Source organism: Crocodylus siamensis, chromosome 15 (genome assembly GCF_052110815.1).
Source record: "Crocodylus siamensis isolate JL-2025a chromosome 15, ASM5211081v1, whole genome shotgun sequence".
NCBI classification, from domain to species: Eukaryota; Metazoa; Chordata; order Crocodylia; family Crocodylidae; genus Crocodylus; species Crocodylus siamensis.
Window position 1 is genome coordinate 52355274 of NC_143409.1, and position 10325 is coordinate 52365598.

A 10325-nucleotide genomic window follows, 5' to 3' on the forward strand; every position below is an offset into this window, starting at 1 on the left:
CCCCCCCCCCCCCGCGCACACACTTGTGGGTTTTGCTGGTTGCCACACGCAGCCGGGAGCACTGGTGCCAAGTTGGTTAGGCAGCAGGTTGCACAAGCCGGGCCTTGGTGCGACTGGAGCACCTCCTGAGCCCCCTTCCGCCCCGCTTTCTGCGAGTGTTACAGTTCGGGGCACCGGGTTTGCTTCGCCTTCACCCGCTGGGCGCTTCCTTCCCCTGCTCCGGCCCCAGCTGCCCAAAACGGGGCAGTCGCTGTTCCCAGAGGGCAAGGACTCTCCCCACGGCTCATCATGATATAAAAGATAGGCTAACTTGCTTAATTGAGTAAGTCCTAAGTTCAAGCATGAGAAGTTTATAAGTTCATAAGTTCAGTATTTTAAATGTTTGTCTAACAAATTGAGTAGTAGGCAGTTTTAATCCAAGCATATATGACTAAGATGTGTAATACTAATACTAAATATAATCTTACGAAAATGTAGGTGCTAATACAGAAGACATCTATTCTGAGGCCTGACCCTGACCCAACTGGAAAGAGGAAGGCGGCCTCAACTGAAAAGGGGAGATGATGACAATTGCAAGAGATAGTTATAACTAACAGAAAAACAGATGACTAACCCCATTATACCATATGCAAAGCAAACATATAAATACAGAAGGTCAAACCCCTCTCGGGGTAGCTCGCCGCCCATAAGGCGGGAGTCTACCCTTCTGCAGAAGTAATAAAAAAATTATTGCTGGCGCTCTCATGTCTCTTGAGTAATATTATCACGGCTAGTGCCCACGACGCAAGCCAGGTTGCCCTTTCCTGTTTGGGCAGCTAACTTGGGTTTTGCCGACAATCACAAGGAGTCAGTGCGAGGGAATGAGCCCCTTTGCCCGGCTCCCAAGGCTTTGCGCAGAGGCACAAGGTGCGGAGCCAGCGGGGGGCGGGGGTTTCTTGTGGCCTTTTGTAGCATGGATGAAATGTGCCTGATCCAGGGAGGACTCTTCTCTAATGCTGACATGTTTCATCTCTCCTTAGTCTCCTTGGGTTGCCCCATCGTCCACTCAGGCTCTGCCCGGTCTCTACCAAGACCCTGCTGCTGCTTCCTGGTGCTCGCCTGGGGCTCTTGCCATGGGGGGGAGGCGCTTCTGACGGCTTGGGGCTCTTTGGAGGAGGGAGCTGAGACACGACCCCTGCAGCGGTCAGCCCTAAAGTAGAGAAGCACCGGGCAGGGTTTCCGGCTGAACAGCACGCTCTGCCCAGCTGCACATACGGGGCCTGCTGCATGGCTATACCAAACATGGATAGCCACCACCTATAAAGTTACTGCACACTTTTCGGCAAGAATTTTATAGCTAGTTGGACCTTTTTATGGCACAATAGGTCATTTGAACATGCAGCCAGTCTAAATAAATTGCACAATTAACCTGGTAATTGAGTGATAGATGTACTGGGTTGAGAGTGCTACAACCCCACCCAGCATTGGCACACCACATCTGACCGGCATCAGGAGAGCTGTGTGGGATAAGGTGGGTCTGGAGCAGCAGGGGCCGCGGGGTGGGACAGAAGAGGCCTCAGGGCCACATTTTCTTTGCAATGCTGCTTTTCTGAGCCATACACTAAATGGAGTCCCAGGTTGGATATCTCCACCCCAGGGGCTCTGTCCTGCAAGCAGCACCAACATCTGTGCTCTCTGCCCGCTAACCTGGGGCTGGGTCTCTGGGGGTCCATTTCAGACTTGAACTATAGTTCCCACCTTGCTGGCCAGATCGTCATCCAGTGGCCAGTGGAAGCAGCTGCCGAACACGTGGGTGGAGCAGCAGCTTGTGCAGGAGCCAGCGTCTCCACAGAGCCAGACCTCAGAGTGATGCCGAGAGCAGAGATATGGAGGTGGAGGAGATGGGAGAAGAGGAAGACGAGAAGATGGATGTGGACTGGAGCTGTGGTTCACAGATTTTTTGATCCTGCAGCCTCCTACTGGCTCCTCGCAGAGCCCCATGACCACCTTCCCTCGGCCTGCCTCCACGGAGGCCTGCTCCCCACATTAGACACACTTCTTCCCAGCCATTTCAGGACTTGGAATATCAGGGATTTCCACTCATGTATTTTTGTAATACCTACTTGTGTAATGTATTTTTGCACCTCCCATCTGTTCCTTTGCCCGTCAGTGAGCAGGCTACAGAAAAAAATGCTGTCACCTTTCCACTGAGCCAGCAGCTCTGACAGTCAGACTGGACGTGGGTTCATGGGTTTGAAAGAGGTACTTTCAGACTTGTCTAGATACAGGGTGACTAGATGTTATTCAGGGGTTTTGTGATCTGATTCAGGTTGGGCTTGGGCACTTATAACTACCACTGGCTTCTCCAAGGCCAATGGGATGAGACATCAGCCTTAGCGCCTGCACTGCCCCTGTCCTGGTGCAGGACACTTCCACTAGCAGCGGAGGCTCCTTGCATGGGGGCTTCTCAGGGAAACGTTTGCATTCACTTTATAGACTGGACAGACTCAAAGGTGTAAAGGGGCCTGAACGTAATAGAGCATCAATTCTCCCACTGCCAACAGAGTTCAATTTCAAATAGGAACTAGGCTCCCACAACATTTCGATGCTTTTTGAAATTTTAATTAGGACTGTCTTTTTTTTTTACTGTCAAACTATTGCTGAGAAGTTTTTGACGTTCTCATTTTTATACACCAAAGGTGTGCCTTTTGCCAGTCCTTTTTTTTGTAAAACATTGTTGCCAATGTTATTAAACCTGCTGATTCAGCGAAAGCCAGCCCTTTGGTCTATAAAACATTTCAGAAAAGAATTTCAGTTAATGTTTTGAAAAAGTTACATTTCCAAAAAAGATCAAGAGTTTAACTTACAACAAAAGGACCTGGGGCATTTTTGATGAAAGTTGGATTTTGATTTTTGTCTGTTGTAAACTCTATTATTTTTACATGCTAAAATATTCTGGGTTTTTTTGTTTGGTACATGCATTACATCCGTAGTTCTGACCATACTTAATGACTGTGAGGAGTGTCCCATATTATCATGCACGTGCTAGTGATCGTTTGATTGGGGCATTAGTATTTATACTAAATAAAGTTGGAAATATGGCTGATTTTATATGTTCTGCTGCTTTATAATACTGGAGAACGGGAGTGGGAGATGTAAGTCAAATCCTTTAACCAGTGAATATAATTATTTCATACGCTGTGTCCCTTCCCTGTCACTTCAGTCCCTTCCTTGCCTGGCACCTGTCCCTTCTCATAGTTTTTTCTTCTTGTTTGCATTACACTGTTGTAGCCAGGGTGCACCCAGGGGAGTGTGCCCTGTCCTCCGATGACAGTGGTGGTGGTCAGGCAGGGAGCTGAGGAAGGGGTCAGCTACTTGAGCAGCTTCCTCCCCTCTCTGCAGAGCTAGGGCGAAACCAAGTACTTAACTATGTACAATTTATTACAAGAATAAATACAGGCACTTAATATAAAACAGGGTATATATACAAGGCTTAACATATATATAATATTCCACAATTCACATATAATACCGAATATGAACCAAACAGCTTACAACCTGTTCAACACAATTAACACATAGGGATGGATATAAACCTATATAACCTAAGTAAATTAACAATAATATTTCTTTAAACCTTCTCAGATAAGAATACCGATATGCACGCTGAGACATTAAAGCACATAAACCACATAACCCCCCTTAAAGAATACCCATAGCTATATAGACCTTGACAGGACAACAATCATCCAAACTAGGGACTGCACTCAGCACCTCCCCGAGGGGCTTCCCTGCAGCCCCTCCCTTTTAGGGCCCTGGGTTGTGGACTCATCCCTCCTGCAATGGAGGGTGGAGGCGGCAGACCCTCCTCCCCTGTGTCAGCCTCCCCTGTAACTTCCCCAGTAACTCACGCTTCCTCTCCGGAGAAGCCAAGGCTCGTTCCCTGGTGGCTGATCCCACAATGGCCTCTCCCCAGTGGCACCCCGCACTCGGGAGCCAAGGCCTTGCAGGCTCCAACTCCCCGCTCTGACACCAGGGGCTCTCCCCTTTCCAGGGCCCTGCTCTGGGCACCAACTACAATTTTCCCAGAACCTGGTGAAGAGACTTTGATCCCGAAAGCTTGCAGAAAGGGACAATTTTCTTGTGATTTCCTAGTTGGCCCAGAGAAGGTAACATTTTTGGAACCAAGAGTTCTAGTTTTTTGTATGTCTCGATGCTGCGAGGCACTGGAGAGCTCCTGCTGTCCTAGGTTTGCAAGACTTGTCCTTAGTAAGGGACCACCACTGCCACCCAGCGTCAGACGCGTGCACTGGCCACGTGTAAATCATACAGGCAGCCTGGTCAGGACCCAGCTGCATCCTTCCTCCCCCGGGGAGCTCCAGCCGCTGGAGAGCAGGGGAAGGGCAGGCCGCACACAATGGGAAGTCCCTGGTTTGGGTCCTTTCTTAAAGGAGAAGGTACATCAGGGCATAAAAAGGGTTCTCTCAAGACTCACAGGATGAGATTTTTCAGTGCTGCCTCGTGGGATCTGGACACTTCATAGCCCAGGATAGGCCTCTGGGTGCTGTGACCCCACTAGGGCCGCACGGGGTCTGCAAATCTGCCCTAGGTCTGAGTGCTGAGCCTTTGAACACCTGGCCTGGAAAGCTGGATGGGATGCAGTGTCCCCATCCCTTCTTCTCCTCTCTCAGCTCCCACTCCTTCCTCCGCCCCCAACCTAGAAATAACCCCAGGGACTCTTGTGCAGGTCACATCAGCCTGGCAGCAGGACGGGCTCCCATGGGCTGGGGTCACCTGAACCTATGACACTACCTTGGGAGAGAAGGGGCAACAGTGCAATGGGGACATTGTGGCATCTCTCTGCGCTGAGGTCCAATGTGTACTAGAGCCTCTTGACCTTGAAAGCTTCCTCCGCTCTGACTCTCTGGCAGACAAAGATTTATTGAGGAAAAGGGCTCACGCTTCCTCTCCTAAGAGCTCTCTCTCCTATTGCTAAACTTTACAAATCAATGAACAAGACTATCATATATCCCTGTAGTCTGCCTCTCTTTGCTGGTCACCGTGACAAAGGCTCTTGGTTCCAAAAAATTCCAACATCATTCTTATGTCACAACCTTTGCTTAGAAAAAAACCTCGCTTATGTGGGTGAGAATGGGAAAAAATATCCACTGCCATGAATCCTTAGCGTGCTCCATGGCTGACTAGAAAAATAAACCCAATGTGGTCAGTATAAGGAGGCAACAAAGTCAAACCTGTCAACCCAGATGGTTGGAAGGGTCCAAAAATCAAACACTCTTGGGAGAGAGCGTTGCTCTGGCAGAAACTGGAGGAGAGGCCCGCACTTGCTGTTGAGTCAGAAGGTGGGAGGTGGGCTGCGAATTCCCAGCCACGTGTGGGAAGCTCAAGTGTGAGGCATTATGGATGCTCTGGGCAAAGGCTTTGTGCATACAGTTGTCCACGGTAGCTTTGGTGATGTGCATCCTTGGAGACCCGTCCCCTGTCATCTCTCCCTGGGAGCTGAGCGGGCTCTAGGCCGAACACTCGCAAGGCTTCTCCCCAGGCTGGGTGAGATGGTGCCGGCTCAGGTCTGAGCCTCTGGACAAGCTCGTGCTGCAGCCAGCACAGGGGTAGGACTGTTCGCCTGTGTGGATGTGCTGGTGGCACTTGTGGGTGGAGCTCATCACAAAGCTTTTGCTGCAGTTGGGGCACTTGTAGGGGCTCTCGCTGGTGTGCGTGCGCTGGTCCTGCGTGAGGGAGGAGTTCTCACTGACGGCGCCATGGCTTCTTCCCCACTGTGGAGGCGGAGGCGCCGCACCAAGGCCAGTCTCCAGATGACGCTTTTCCCGCAGTCTCAGGGGGTGAAGGGCACGGCAACCATGAGCATGTGCTAGACAGACTAGGAGCTGTCGCTGAAGCTCTCCTCATGCTCCCCGCACATGTAGGGCTTCTTGCCTGTGTGTGTCTTTTTTTTTTTTATGTCCATCATTACTTGCCCGGTTTGAGCCACTGCTGTCTCTCTGAATCTCTGTTCCCACAGAATGGCTGAGCAAGGGCCTTCCCCACACACACGGCCTGGGGCTGATCCCCATGAAGCCAGAGTGGCTGGGAAACCCAATGAGAAGAGCTTGCCCTGGGATGCTCCAGGGACCCCACGGGGTCTAACCACTAGGAATCCTTACCGACAATGTCCCTGTAGAAAGCTCTCTGCCTGGGGCTCAGTAGATCCCACTGCTCATCGCTGAAAAATGCAGGCAACTCCTAAAATTTTAAATTTAGGCAAGGCATTCTAAATAAGGCATCTCCTCAAAGGTCACCAGCCCCCAAAGCACCAAGTGTCTCCCCTTCATTGCCTATAGGAATGAACCTCACACAGCATTCAGCACCTGCGCCCCTGCAGAGAACAGCAGATCATTGCATTGCCGACGTGGCTGGCAGCCCTGCTCACGCACCCGGCACTCTTTTCGGTCAGATCTTCTTTGCAGCTGCACACAACTTGCCTGAACTTTAACCACTGGAAATGTCTGTATCAGGAGCTGTTGCAGCCCAACTTGTTCTGTGAAAGATCAGTCACAGCAGCTCAGTCATCCTTGTAAAGCAGGCTCTGATTTGCTCAGATTCAAACATTTTTGGACTTCCCCTTTGAAAAGCTCGAGCAGCACTAGGCTTGGGATCAGGGATTCGAAATGTGGCCAGGATAGTCTTTATTTCAGCACGTGCCTTCTGCCAGCTCTGTGGAAGAGGACACAAAATTGGCCAGTTTTCAAGCCTTTGGGAAATTGCACAGTAGTAGGGATGAGTCCCACTGATCCCAGGCTCCCTCAACACCCTCAAGATGCCACAGGGCTGAGGTGATTGGTAGACCTCAGGGCTGTGGGGTTAAAGGCATAGGGCCATCCAGGGCCCAGCTCCTCACCCCAGAAAAGTGCCCTGAGCTGTCAAAAAAGGATTGGATTCAGTGCCATACTACCTACATACCCATCACCATAAATAATCCCAGCATTTCCTGCATTTTCCCCTACAGCAGCCCCAAAGATGGAGGAGGCGGGATGCAATGGGTAACCTGTTCCAGTGTTTTGCTATCCTCTTCCTGAAAAAGTTTTTTCATAATATCTGCAGCTGGAGTGTGATGACCCACTAGGGGGCAGAATTGAACTGAGGCTTGGCTTTTTCCAGCTGCCAGCACCTCTGGCCAGGACCAGGGCAGGCACAGGCAGTGCTTCCCCGGCTGGGCTGAGGTCTGGTAACTCGTGACCCATCTGAGGCTAGCAGCAGTGTATCTGGTGCAGGGTTGGCCAGATACAGGCCATGGAGCAGGAGGCTTTGGAGGCACTGAGCAGCAGAGGGGCTTTGTCCATGCCACCCACAGCTGGGCAGCAGGGAGAAGCAACCACCACCACATCCTAGCGCTGGCCCATTTGAGCTGGCTCTTTCCAACTGGCATGGCCTGAAAAGGCTGCAAACCCCCCATTTTTACATCAGTGCTGTTCATTTTTAGAGCACGTTAGTCCCAGGCTCTCCCAAACCATAGACGCCCTGGGACCCACAGGCCCCCATCCTCAGGCCCAGGTGTGAGTGAAGACAGAGGAAGGAGGGGAAACTCAGAGACCCCTGCAGCAGCAGTGTGGGGAGCAGTCCTACAAGCTATGAATTAATGCTTTGTGCACTATAAGTAGTGTCACCCTTGATTTGGATGTGGACTTACCCCTTCGCTAAATTGGCCAGTCCCTGTGATCAGGGATCAGCCTTGAGCATGCTCCCGTAACCCCTGCCTGTGCTCCAGGGCTCTTCCTGTAGCCCCATGCTATCTCACTAAACAATAAATGTGTTTGTCAGTAGGTAGCTAGGCCTGCAGTAGCCAGCCCCCCTACCCACCTGTGACATCTGAAAATTGTCTGTATGGTGAAGATGCTTGCTGAGCACTCTGTGAGGATTAGACCAGGTGTTTCTTGCCATTTATTCATGTATTGCGAGCTGTATGATGCCGCTAAGAGCTTAATTAAAGTCAAAGACTAGTGAGGCCTTGTATGTAGTGAGGCCTTGTAAAATTAGTGAGGCCGTAAAGTAGTAAGGCCTTGTATGTAGTGGCACAGTTAAAATTAACTTTATCAGAAAAATGCAAAAGCTTGTATTGCTATTGGTCAGTCATAAGGGAAGTTCGTAATGAGTGGCTGTGAGTCAACAGCCAACTCAGAAGTTATAAATTGGCTAGTACATCTGGAAATTACCAGCATTGTAAGAGAAGCTAATAATTTAGAAATTAGCTGCTGACCTGGATCCGGTGAGCCTGTGGATCTCAAGGAGCCCGAGGACTGAATGCCAGGGTCCTTCCTGGTACTCCTCAGACAGTGCAAATTGGGGATGCCTGACTTCGCTGAGCTTTATAGACGAGGAACTTGTCATACATCAGGTATCAGAAGGGACTGCTGATAAGTTGCCAATGCAAATTATTGTCTGTTATTGTTGTCTTGTTATATTACGCGTAGTTGTGTGTTTGTTAAGTCAACAAACCTTTCTTCCCTTTTTGCTCCCAACCACTCTCTCAATCCCAAACCAGCCCATGTCACGAGTTTTGCCAGTCAGCAGCTAGAGGTATAGGGCCCCAGAAACCAGAACCTCTGCACTGATCTCCTTGACAGCTGGCAGATTTTGTGGCCTCAACAGCAGCTAGCGGACCTGCAGCTTTCACCCTGCTGCGCCTTAACACACACAGTGTCACCTATGTCACGAGTTTTGCTTGTCTGCGGCTTGAGATGCAGTTTCCTCCAAGCCCCTGCACCCATCTCCTTGAAACTTGGCAGGCTTTGTGGCCTCAGCAGGGGCTACCATCCCTGCAGTTTTCACCCCACTGTGGCTTAACACACACACACGTGACATGAGTTTTGCTTTCAGAACTTTGGGGTGCAGTTTCCCAGAAACCCCTTCTCCTATCTCTTTGAAACTAGGCACATGTCATGCTTGCAGCAGAGGATACCATCCCTGCAAGTTTTATCTGAATCAGCCAAAAGACAACAAAGTTAAGATATTTCATTGATTCCCCATTATACCCTATGGCTGAATCTCCAAATTTTTTCCAAATTGATTTGGAAGCTCCAAATCAATTCAGAAAGCCTAAAGCTTCCTGCGATTCAATTCAGATTCATAAATTCGGCCTCTAAATCATCCAAAGCATCTCTGAATCCGAATCACGACTCAAAAATTTGAAGAGCCCTACTATTCACCAAAGTGCCCTAGGGGAAAACCAGGAACAATGGTCATAAACTCCTAGAAGAAGGTTTCATGTTAGATATAAGGGAAAACTTCTTCACAGTTGGTGTGACCAGACTAGAATAGACTCTCAGCAGGGTGGTGCAGGCTCCTACCTGGGAGATCTTCAAAGGGAGACTGGACGCACGTCTTGCTGGGGTTATTTGACCCTAGCAGTCTTTCCTGCCTGGAGCAAAGGGCCTGGACCCATTGATCTCACAAAGTTTCTTCCAGCCCTAAACTTCTGTAAATCTGTGAGTTTCCAAGACAATCTCTTTTTAGTATATTTTGCAAGGCTGGGGGTGTTACTCCATGCAGTTGTGGCACCAGGGGAAGTGGCTGGGGGACAGGGGAAGGTGCCTCTGCAGGTCTGGTAGTGGTAAGACATGGTGCGGGGGGTGTTGAGGTGGGGGTGGGCAAGTCCATCCCTGCTGCAGCCCACACCACCCACCCGCAGAGGGACCTCTCCCCCCATTGCCCTTCCATTGCACGTGTGGCAGCATAAGGGCAGTGCTGCTGTGAAGCCCTGTTTAGCTGACAGTTTTGCTGGATTCAAAAAGGAATTATCCAAATTACTGAAGGAAAGGGGCACTTGTGGTATTCACTCTGACTGGTCCTGGACTATGCTACACACAGTGCCTGCTCTGGGCAGCTCCAGATGCAGGTTGCACATGGCTCCCACTCCAGCCAGTCTGGAGAGGGTGTTGTACGAGCCTTGGTCAGCCAAAGCAGGCACTGAATGCAGTGTGCAGGGGGATCTGTGGAGCCCACATTCACCCAGCATGCCAGATCTGCTACCTGCTTAGGCCTGGGGGGCCAGATGACATGATTTCACTGCCTGGATCAGTCCTGCAAGCTGCATTTTTAACTCCCCTGCTTTACTTCAAGGCAGCTCAGTTAAAATTATACAGGCAACTTGAACATCAGCCTTTCCTCACATTTGAGCACGTGTCCTTCTAAGTCTTATTTATTTTTAAACCAAAATAGCATTCCATGGGCCTGGCAAGAGGGTTGATCCCTTCAGAGCGACCACTTGGGCTAGTATGGTACCAGTCCTTGGTTTGAGCCAGAACTGGAAGGGATGGGACCTTTTGCCCCTGGGT